This window comes from Triticum aestivum, chromosome 2B (assembly GCF_018294505.1).
Source record: "Triticum aestivum cultivar Chinese Spring chromosome 2B, IWGSC CS RefSeq v2.1, whole genome shotgun sequence".
NCBI classification, from domain to species: Eukaryota; Viridiplantae; Streptophyta; class Magnoliopsida; order Poales; family Poaceae; genus Triticum; species Triticum aestivum.
Genome location: NC_057798.1, coordinates 250945601 through 250957760, shown reverse-complemented (window position 1 = coordinate 250957760; position 12160 = coordinate 250945601). Strand labels below are relative to the sequence as shown.

Genomic DNA, 12160 nt, shown 5'->3' with positions numbered 1-12160 from the left:
TCCACTTTATTCATACACATACACATTTTTGCTTTTGTCATCATATTTAGGATAAACACATTTGGAATTTCATTTGAATTGGACCGTATGATGGTATTTGCTTGTAGTAGCTCAATGATCCATATTTGAATTGAATGGACAATCTAAGTTTCGAGTTGGAGACATTGATTTTCAAAACTTGCACATTTTTTTGCGTGCAAAACAAACAAATTGTCGGCCATGATATCATAGTCGGCCGTACGAGAGCAGAATACTTATAATTTTAGGCGCCAAAAGCTTTCAAACTTCCCGCTCACATCGAAATATCACGCGCCCGAAAGTTTAGCCCTGCGATATTCCTGTTTTACCCCTGCCACATGAACGGAAAAGGGCTGCTTTGGTAACTCCATTGTTTTCCCCTCTTTGCCCCCAACATTCTTCCCCAGAGCCCCTCCCCTTCCCCTCCCCGACCCCCCCAACCACGGCAAGCCGCCGAATCTAGTCCTCCGCCGCAGCGGTGGACCTCACACCCCGCCGGATCTACCTTCCGCACCTTGGAACCCCCAACTGCCAACTCACCACTTCACCGGAGCCGCTTCAGCGACTGGCTTGTCCACCGCTCCAGATCTCCTTGACCGCCATCATGGTCCACCGCACCGGATCTGCTTAACCGGCGCCCTCGTCCACCACAGTGTAGGCCCTTCACTGACTCCCTCGTCCGCCCCTTCGCTGGCCCTTCATACAAGCCCTCGTCCGCCGCAACAGATCCGCCTCACCGAAAGCACTGTACAACGCGCCCGCCGAAGCCTTCGTCCACTGCACCGGACCCGCTCCACGGACGCCATATTCAACTCCACCGGCCCTGCTTTACCGACGCCGCAGCCTCATCAGGTTATTTCGATTTGTACTCCTTCGGTTTTTCTCTTTATCGTGCAACTGTTCACTTACCACAGATGAGCTTTCTTGTATGTCGACAGGCGCCGCAACCGTAGCACCGGAGCCGCTTCAGCGACGGCGACAGCCGGCCCAAACTCAACCGCAACACGAGCACCATCGACGATCCTTAGCTATCAAGTATGACAACGATACCCATACGCCGCCGAGAATCAGGTACTATTATCCAACGGCCGGCGCCTACGTTCACTTTCCTAGCATAAGCACCGCACCTTTGAATTTCTTCAGGGCATCATTCAGTTTTTCATGAGACGCGTTATTCTGCTTGCACCTGTAGGGCCATACTTCTGGCAGTGAACATGTTACATGTGCTAAATTACATACCAGTGCACATATAGTTAATATGCTTTAGTTTTATCCTAAGTACTCCCTCCGTTCCAAAATAGATGACCCAACTTTGTACTAACTTTGTACTGAAGTTAGTACAAAGTTGAGTCATCTATTTTGGAACGGAGGGAGTATTACTGTACTTCCTAGATATCACTGCCTACTATTTTACTTCTTGAATGCTATATTTATGATAATGGTGTTGTTCTGATGCCACCTGTTGGTTCCATCAGACTGCTTAATGTTCTCTATGCTTAATTACACATCAGCAAACTAGCATGTGGTTCCGCTGCTTTTTGTTCGTTTTACCCTACATTTTCTGATGCTAGCTATTACATCACTGCTCCGAGCCTCTGTTCATTACTTGTTTGTGTGTTCTTGATCTTCCCAAGTTGCATGACTAATTTGATGCTTCTATTAATTATGGAGCTGCCAACCCCATCAAGCAAAATATTTGTTCTTTTGGGGCTGGCACCTCGAACAAGCATAAAAATAGAGGGAAGCAGATATATTGTCGTGTATGCACACACCCTTCTTTCATTAGTTTAGATGAACCATTGATGATCAATTCGGACCAGTGCATGCGATTAAAATTAATTTTACCTAAATAGAGGGTGCAGAATAAACTACAACAACTAGATTTGCAACCACGGGATGCTGACGATATCTTCAAAGAACATTGCAACAGCAGCGAGGCTTCACAGCAACATATGGTAAGCCAGTGTGTTTTAGTACATGTGAAATGTAATGCGAGTGGGCTGCTTTCTTGGCTTGTGCCCTCAACCTGTAATCCTACCGAATTACAAATAGTTCAGTTGTCTGCTTTGCTGTATTGCTTGATTCGAATGCTTGTTTGTTGTTACGCTATACCTGAGTTGGCCAATATGTCAGCAGTGCCTGCTGTACTATCGTAAAGAAATGCATGCCTATTTCATTTGAGTCCTTAACTTTTCCTCTCAACTTCATCACAAGACTGTCTTCGTAGTTTATATGAGGCCACACTGTTAAGTGCTTTCTCAGATTATTTCAACTGCTTAGATGCCTTGGCAACTTAAATATAGCGGTGGTACACTCCCTTTCAACTAGGGATGTCAACTGGGTCCCGTTTAATCCCGATTAAAGTCCACTAGTGGTATGATAGTTCAAAAGAGTTTTTGTTTTTTGAGGAAAATGAACTAGGGAGGTAGCAAAAACTAACTAGATGGGACTGGCGGATGTCGTTTATTTGCCACTTACATCCCTAGTTTCATCTTACCATTTTAATTTCTTTTCGGCTGATGCTGCTTCGAACCATTTAAATATAGTTTGCCATGCTCGGCAATAATTCGTCCGTCGTTTACCATGTAAGCTTACTGCCTGGATCATACGATAACTATCTCTTACTTATGTCCAGCGGAAACCTTTCAGGATGCCGTTCACACTAGGACACAATGTACAACCCCAGAATCTATTTGTGGAAGCAGTGCGCCATCCATGTTACCAGATGGTAGCAGTTCAGAGGCAACACCGCCGGAGAGCAGTCTGAGCACAGATATTATAGTGCTTGAGGCTCTACTAGAGGCAGAAAGAGATGGTGTGGCTGCCATGAATGAGGTAATCTTTATCTTGAGGCTGGAAATTACGGAATTAGCGGCACGCATTATGCAAGCAACCCAAGAATTGGAGGAAGTAAGAATGTTGCATTTGAAGACGGAGGAGGTCCTGCTGTTTCTGCTATCTGAAGCCCAAGGTAATCCCGGTTCTTCTTTAGATACCAGTTGAAATTGTCATTAGATTATTGTACTTGCATGTTGTGTCATGTCTCTGAATGGATTATGTTGCAAGACCCCCTATGTTGTCCATGTGTTGTAATGATCCGAATTTTTTAGGCGAGGTAATCCTCAGTACTTGTATGATTGACATAAGGTGAACTGTTTTTCGTGTGAGCATATTGTATTGGATGAAATAACTGTTTGACTCAGAGTGTATCCAACCTACTGAATTCGAAGATCACGACATTTCTAAATCATAATCATATATAAAGGTGGAATAAATCTTTGTTGTGGTTTTGAAGAAATAAATAACAAAACGTAGAATTATCTGTGGATATTCGTAATCGAATACAAATTGGATTTGAATTTAGTTTGCCAGGGCCCAGGGCAAACGTGAATGCTAATTCTCCCAAGTTTTGAACGAAGCGGCTAAACACCCACTATAATTTGTGGGCTGCCCGAAGAAAGTGTTTGTGATATGGAAATTACTGTCTACCCCTGACACTTGACATCCTTATCGACCGGATTTACACTGCTGTCGATAGGGGTAGACTAGTAACTTCAATCAGACGTGACACGACGGCCTCTGAGCCCATTCAGACACGGTGGGCGCCAAACATGGGCGGCAAAACACATTTGATTCAAGCTCGTCCGAAAGACATGTGTCTCTTCCTCCATTTCCCCATTCATACACGGTGGGCGGCAAAACAAACTCTCCTCGTCCGAAATCGATGTAGGCTAATATTTTAAATAGGGGCAGATGTGTAACTTCCCTCAGACGTGACACAACCGCCCTACCTGTCAGCCCTGTTCATACACCATGGGCGCCAACCGTGGGCGGCAAAACACCCTCTCCTCGCCCGAAATAGTTACCGGCAAATATTTGGGAGATGCGAGATTACCGTCCTATCCCCAACCGACGCGATGTCGAAATTTTAAACGGGGGATAAGTTCGTAACTTTCCACATTTCAGAGAAGCGCGTCCCAAAGTTTGAGATCCCCCCCTCCCCTCCATTTCCCCATTCATACACCGTCGGCGGCACGACAACCTCCGCACTGCGGCCAGCCTCCTCCGTCCGCCACCCCATCCTCCACCTTGCCAGAGCCGCTACCCCTACCCCGTCGTCCACTGCAAGAGATGGACGTCTCTCATCCACGGCGCTGGACCAGGATCCTTTCATCGCCTCCTCTCGCTTCATCGGCGCCGTCGTCCACCTTGCCGTTGCCGCTCCTACGACCGCCTCGTCCACGGCAACAGGATATATCCCCCGACCCGGCCGTCTGCCGTCTAAAGTCTTCTTCCCCGCCGCCGACAGCCATCGCACCCGCAGCACCCTCAACGTATCAGCATAGGCCTACACGGCGTCGCAAGAGAGGTGGTACTCTTCCATATGTGCTTAAGTTATTGATCTCACCCGGAAAATAGATCGTAATTTGTTTACTGTACTTTTCTTGTCCGTACCAAATCGTAGTGGCTAGTTGAAAGCAAACATTGGTTGCGAAATAGCTTTGTCCGGTTTGCACCTTCAGATCCGCCATGGCACGGGCACTATACTCGTAAAGCTTATGGTTTCCCCCCTTTATATTCACTACCATCATCGTAGGTGCTTCGTGTCGTGCTAGCACTGCTCCTCAAGACCTCAACCCAAAGCTTACGTGTTGAAATACGAATCTGATATGATGCTCATATCACTAAAACAGAGAACGTTTAATTGGTCACCTAATGTTCCTATATTCGTTTCGAAAAGCATGTGCGCCACCCACTGGTCCAGCTAGTTCCACTTTCCTGATTTTTCTCTTGATGCTTAGGGTTTTCCCCTTTTATCTACTCTACTATGATCTGCGTAGGTGCTTTCTGTCGTACTAGCATTACTCCACCCTTCAAGCTAAACAACACAACACTCAGAATTCGAAAGCTTAGTTGTTCAAATATGATTGTGATATGATACTGATATTAGTTAACCGACACATTTAATTGGTTAGCTAAAGGTCCCACTTGAGTTTCCAAATGCATGTCGCGACATATAGAGAGACAGCATAATTGCATTTCTTTGTCACTTGTTGACCGTACTTTCTTGTCCATACCAAATCTTAGTTGTTATTTCAAAGCAAACATCGGTTGCTAACTACCCTTTGCGCGGTTTGCAGCTTCAGATCTGCCATCCCACTGCCACGGTCAACACTGTACTCATCATGCTTATGGTTTCCCCATTTTATGATGACCACAATCAGCCTACGTGGTTCGTGTCGTAATAGCACTGCTCCACCCATCGAGCTAAACAAGCTTAGTTGTACAAATTCATATCTGATATTATTGCTGATATTAGTAAAACTGAGAGATGTTTAATTGGTTAGCTAAATGTTCCTACTTTAGTTTCGAAATGCATGTGAGCCACATATGGAGAGACCGGAAAGAATAGTATTTCTCTGTGCGCTCTGGTTCATCATGGGTGGCCAACCGACATTGTATTGAAAGACTTGTAATATCTTCAATCTGCTTGCTCTTCTGCTCTTCTTTAAGATGATACTCTTCTCTTGCGGTCGACTGGTCAGGTCGAGTTGTTCTCCCTTAGTATATTTTGAATCTGTCAGGTCAGGTCGACTTGTTCTTCTTTACTATATGTTGAAGCTGTCATCTGCGAAGTGTCATCACTTCTGGAGCTCTCATATTTTGAGTAGTAGGCCACATTATATTAATGCACACAACAAATTACAGCATGCATGGCATCTCTTAAAAGAATTGCAGAGATAGCACAAAGGGGTTTACAGGGAGGCAGTATTGGATTAGAATCACTTCTGCATTACAAAGAAAATCTCACTTGTTTTTATGTTTTCATGCATGTCAGATATTGAACATTATCAAAATGAATATGAGAATGGGCGCACGAGAGGAATATTGCGGAACAATCCACTGGCTAACAAACTTGGCATGGTGGAGGATGGCCTATCTTATTCACCCATCAAGGTGCTTGCTCTAACTTTGCAAAGTTGTATTGGTCGCACATATTTTGCATCTGACCTCTTGCATTACTTCTACTTTGTTACACCATCTGCTTAGTTTAAGCATCATATATGAGTATATGCCATACCTATCCATTTTCTGTACCTATTCCATGTGTCGTCACACTATGTTTTTCCAGTCAAATGTTGTTCTTTCGTAATAGATGTCCAAAAGGAAGAGGGTGAGTGCAGATCCTCAAGGAGTACAAACTAGGTATTTGGAAAAGGTAGTGATACCTGTTAAATCAGATAGATCAGCAGCCACAGAAAACACAGGCCCAACTGTACCACACTTTACCCCTACTCCAGTGGCCAAACCCCTATTAGAACTGCTGGAGCCCAGCGTCAGGTACTGTCTATGATATCAATTCAAAATTTGAACTCCTAAATTTCTGCTTGTGCCTTACCTTCTCTCTTGTATGAAAACTAATTTCAGATGAATCTCCTTGCTCAAAGGATCATACGATCTCAAAACAATATTGGGCTCTGCATTGCTCTTGTCAGTACCTCTCTCCCTTTTGCCTTGTAACGCTGTACTTAATTAATTGCTATTTGATTATGTATCATCAGTCTGCACCTGAGCTTCATTATCCTCTGTTTCTTCCAATATTATTTGATCTATATTTACTCTTTGCAAAATGTAGAATAATGGCAACGCTTATAAAGAATTTTCTTTGGGGAATTTATTGAATTATCCTTCCATCAACATGGAGAAGGGCTTTGTCCAGCCCGTGTTAACATGTAATGTAAGTTCATCCTTCTCAAGCCTTCAAACTTTGTTCTAGTATAGATTTGGATAGGCATCATTTCCTCCACTGCTGTTTGCTTTGCTGTTTACATCTGATTGGATGTTTGCAACAACTACCAGTTTCAAATTGTAGTTGTAAAAACATGTTCCTTATGCAGAACAGATCCATTTATTTGCTTATATAATTGTGAAACCTGTTACGTGTCTCCTTGTTTCTCTTTCAGAGTCGTATCTCTTACGCCAGGCAGAACTTTAGGGAAGATAGTGAGCCAAACCATGTTGAGGACAGCGAGATGACCCCAAGGTCCTGTCTTGATGAAGACAGTGAGTTGAAGCTACTCACCAGCAGGTGTGAGACAACCTCTGTGCAGTCGCTGCCTCAATCAGTTCGACTTCTTCAGTCTCAACTTAAAGCGGAAAGGCTTGCTTCAGCTCAGCTCCGACTTGAAGTCAAAGATGCAATGAAGATGTCAGAGGACTGCCGTGCACACCATCATGCCATAAATCTAGTGTTGATGCATCTATCGTTGACACAACTGAGGTCTACTCAGCTTCTTCGGCTGTTTGGGGGGCCCGACCTGGCCAGGCCTAGTGCCTTCTGAAGTGCTCTCAGTTTTGTATATTCTTTTGTCGGCGTGTTTATTTGCACTGGTGGCGAACTTTGATGCCCAGTGGATGTAATATGTGTGATAGCCGTGATAGCCTAGCGTAAGTTGCTTGCTTATTTATTTCCTTGTTGTCTTGTTTATTTGTTTGCTTGTAGTCAGTGCAGTTCTTTTTCCGCGGTTTGCTAGTGGCTGCAATAACCTATTTTTTAAAACTAGGCCACAATAACCATGGGCTAATATTTACTGTAGTGACACTGGGCCTCCTACGGGCCGTAGAAACAGTGGGCCTTCTACGGGCGTAGAAACAGTGGGCCTTCTAAGGGCCGTAGAAACAATGGGCCTTCTACGGGTCGTAGAAACAATGGGCCTTCTATGGGCCGTATCATCAATGGGCCTTATATGGGCCGTATGATCGATTGGCCAAACATGGGCCAATAACAGGCTGCATTATGGTCGTAAACGGGCTAGAGTTGGAATCGTCCGTTCATGGGCCGACCATAACGGGCCATCGTTAATAGGCCGTATTTGATGACGCTATGAAAACGGCCCAACGTATTAACGGACCACAAACGGGCCGACTGTAACCACGGGCTAAATTTGGCCCACAAGCAAAAAATGACAGTAACGACCCGTAAGTAAACGGATGCTGGAAATGAGCACAAGAATAAAGGGCTCTTAGAAGGCCGAAAGATAACATGGGCTGGAAACGACCCATGGAATAACGGGCTGTTAATGGGTATAAAGTGATACACTGTTCATTACGGGCCAGTTTCACCACGGGGCAGTTAATGGGTGTAAAGTGATACACTGTTCATTATGGGCCAATTTCACCGCGGGCCGTTAATGGGCCAAGAGTTACAAAGAGCCTCATATGGGCCGAAAGACGTCATGGGCCATACATGGGCCAGAAGTAAAAACGGGCTGGAATCATATTGGATGGCCCAGATGACGCTACTGGGCCTAATTCGGATAGGGCGTAACGGGCCTTGGGTTAGCGGGCTGTAAATGGGCTATATGCGAACAGGTCGTTAACAGGCTTTCCATGGGCCGGCCAGCCACCTTTTGACCAAGTCAAATGGGCCGGCCTTTTCACAGGAATGGGCCTCTGCTGGGCCGTGCCACGTGCCGACGTATCATAGGCACCTTCTTTCCAATGAGTGGATGACATATGTCCCGACGATGAGCCGACACATGTTTCCTCCAGCCAATGATGATTTTACACATGGAAAATCCCCATTGGTCGGGGCTGTTAACGGGTTATCGGATCCAAAACCCAACCCGATAGCTTAACGGCGTCCTGTTACGGTGGATGCCACGTGTCGGTCACCCTTGACGAAAGCACTTCTGTGACGCGCGATTTATCGTCATGGAAGTGGACACTTTCGTGATGATAATTTTGGTAATGTCATGGAACACTTCTACGACAGCACATGTATGACTATCTTGATTCTGTCATAAAATCGTCATGGATGTACATGCATGACAAAAAACGTGACCTACTGTGACAAACACGTATCATCACGGAAGTGTATTTTTTTGTAGTGCAAGCCGCTGCTCTCCAAGACCTACGACCTCTCAACGGTGCTCACGGACACGGTGTACGTGGGCTTCTCGTCGGCCACGGGTTCTTTCAACTCGCAACACTGCATTCTTGGCTGGTGTTACGCGATGGACGGACCTGCTCCGGCCATCGACATCGCCGAGCTAACAAAGCTCCCTTGCTTAGGCCTAGAGCGCCATCCCAAGCTCGCAGAGATCATCCCACCCGTAGCGACGACAATGTTCACCTTTGCCGCGGGCACCCTCGTCGTCCTCCTAATACGACGGCGGCTCAAGTACAAGTAGCTCCGAGAAGATTGGGAGATCGAGTTCGGGCCACACCAGTTCTCCTACAAGGATCTATTCATCGCCACCGGCGGGTTCAAGGAGAAGAATCTGTTGTGTGTGGGAGGTTTCGGGAGGGTATACAAAGGGGTGCTACCACTGCCCAAACTGGAGATCGCAGTGAAGGTGTCACATGACTCAAAACAAGGCATGAAAGAGTTCATCGCCGAGGTTGTGAGCATTGGGCGACTACAACATCGCAATCTCGCTCAGTTACATGTTTATTGCAGGTGTAAAGATGAATTGCTCTTGATAATTTGATATACGAGTACATGCCAAATGGGAGCCTTGATAGGCACTTGTATGGTGATGATGAGAAGCCGGTTCTAGATTGGGACAAAAGGTTTTTGCTTCGGGGTTGCTCTACCTCCACGAGGAGTGTGAGAAAGTAATCATCCACCAGGACATCAAAGCTAGTAAAGGCATGTACCACTAGTGCAGAACCGGGCTATAGCCCCAGTTCGTAAGGGGCTTTAGTGCCGGTTCTGTAACCGGCACTAAAGGGTTGGGACTAAAGGTCCCCCCTTTAGTACCGGTTCGTCTCGAACCGCAGCTAAAGGGCCACCACATGGCACGAGCCAGAGTCGGGTGTGGGGAGAGCTTTAGTACCGGTTGGTGTTACAAACTGGTACTAAAAGTTTGGGGGGTTTAGGTTTTATTATTTATTTTTCCTTTAATTTTGTGTTTATCATTTAATTCTTTTTCGTTTGCTGGTATTTTACGATACTACATATTGTACACGTTATGCATATATATAAATAGAATTTCTCGTAGAACCGATTATATATATATATATATACATATATATATATACATATATATATATATATTATATACAGTTTTTTCTACATGTAGCCTTTCAGAGCCAGTGGCATTTGACTTGGTGCCTTAGGAGCACGATGACAATTGGAAGTAGTTCATTGGGGCGGTAGCGGGTAGTAGAATTCCCCTTTGGGATCTATGACCTCATCGAGCAAAAATCCCGCTATTTCCTCTTGAAGTGCTTGTATGCGCTCCACTGGTAGGAGTGTCTCCCGTACCGATTCGAACTGTTAATAAGGAGATCAATATGCATGTGTATTAGTTATGTGACTAGATATCGATAATGACATAAAAATTGTCAATAGTGTTCTGTCAAACGCGCATACCCATAGTTGTTTCTCAGTTTTGGTCCTTTCAGACGTCATCATGTGAATGTTCTCGAAAACACAATATGCACAATGATCTCTCCCCTGCGCCTGCTTCAGGGCCTTTACGAGAATAGAATTTAATCATATAATAATTAATCAAGCATGATAATTAATGGTATTGAAACTAGAATTAAAGAGATGCATGGTAAGGTAGTAGTACTTAATTAATTATACCTTGGGCCGAAACCAATGTAGCCTTTCTCTCCATTCGCCTGGAACCTCTTTCGAATTCCTGAACTTTGCTCAAGCCCTGCCCGCCGACAAAGAAAATGAATAAATGAGTTATTAAATAGTTGATATCAGGAAATGATGAACTAAAGAGGCCGACATATAGTTAATAGTGATTGAAATTACCTGTCGACTATCCCCTTCACGGTTGTGTACTCTCTCTTCTCTTTAAGTAGTGAGTCCAGTACTTCAGCTGTTCCTTCGTCAACTTTACTGATTTACAAGATCCAATGGTAACTGCATGCACACACGTTTGCATGTCTTAATTAAGCGGGCATGTGCATAACACTCATCAACTATCCTAAACCCTATACACTTAATTATTAATATCTAGCTATCTAGTTAGTAAAAACGGAATTTGAAGTACAAGAGAGTGTGACTCACGTGTAGTTGTAAGGAAGTAGTATATTTTAATTGGTATTGAAGCGCTTCAAGAACTCCAGCATGTTTTTCTCTACCTCTGTTTGATACCATGCATATCTCCATGTTTCTTCATTAATGGTATTTGGGTCAATGAACCCAATGCCATAGTGTCCAGCTTTTTTCATTTCATACATCTTCATCGTGCATAATATACCATAGAAAAGAATATAGTGAGGATAATTACATGTAATGATCGATCAATGAGCACTACAGCTAGCTTGAGACTTGAATTACAGAAAGAAATCACTTACAGACAATACAAACTGATGATGGATTTGTCGAGTGCGTCTTGATGGAATAACTGAAATAGTTCTGAATACTCAGTGGACAGAGCTAGCTTATGGAAGTAATACTCTACTCTTCCTTGACTTTCACCATGAGGCCCTCTCGATTGCTACTCTTGGTAATTTTCATGTACCAATCATGCAATTGATACATTCTCGTTGGGAGGTTCTTGACCTCCTCAGGCCTTACCAAAGGTTGGCCGCGGGCATATTTCCATTTTATCTCCTCCTCTTTAAGCTTAGGCATGGGCTCAATCTCGAGGAATTGTCCAACACTGATGCCGAGCATTTTAGCGTTCCGTCTATGCTCCTCGGTTATTACCAGCTGACCGGCGCCGGTACTCTCATGTGTTGGTACAACAAGCGGGGGGATCAATTGCGCCGCCTGTTCTCCTAGCTGGGGAACGGTTTTCCCGCATTTTTGGCCAACTGCTTGGCTCGAGCTCGAGCTCGACCCCTGTTGTTTTGCTCGATGTGCCTTCCTAATTTGGCGCTCATAGCCAGGATAGCTATCGTCATCCTCTTCTTCTTCATTGTCTTCCATCATAACCCCTCTTTCTCCGTGCTTGGTCCAAACATTATAGTGGGGCATTAAACTGGACTCAAATAGGTGGATGTGAATGGTTCTTGAGTTAGAGTAATTGTGACCATTCTTACAGCCAGCACATGGACAAGGCATAAAACCATCCGCCCGCTTGTTTTCCTGAGCCGCAATCAGAAAACTATGCACGCCATCAATGAACTAGGGAGAGCATCGGTCATCGTACATCCATTGCCGGCGCAT

General features: G+C 44.8%; 1 pseudogene; it reads left to right on the top strand.

Moving 5' to 3' along the window:
- LOC123044606 (L-type lectin-domain containing receptor kinase SIT2-like) overlaps positions 1–12160 on the top strand; it is an 81368-nt pseudogene that overhangs the window by 60866 nt on the left and 8342 nt on the right.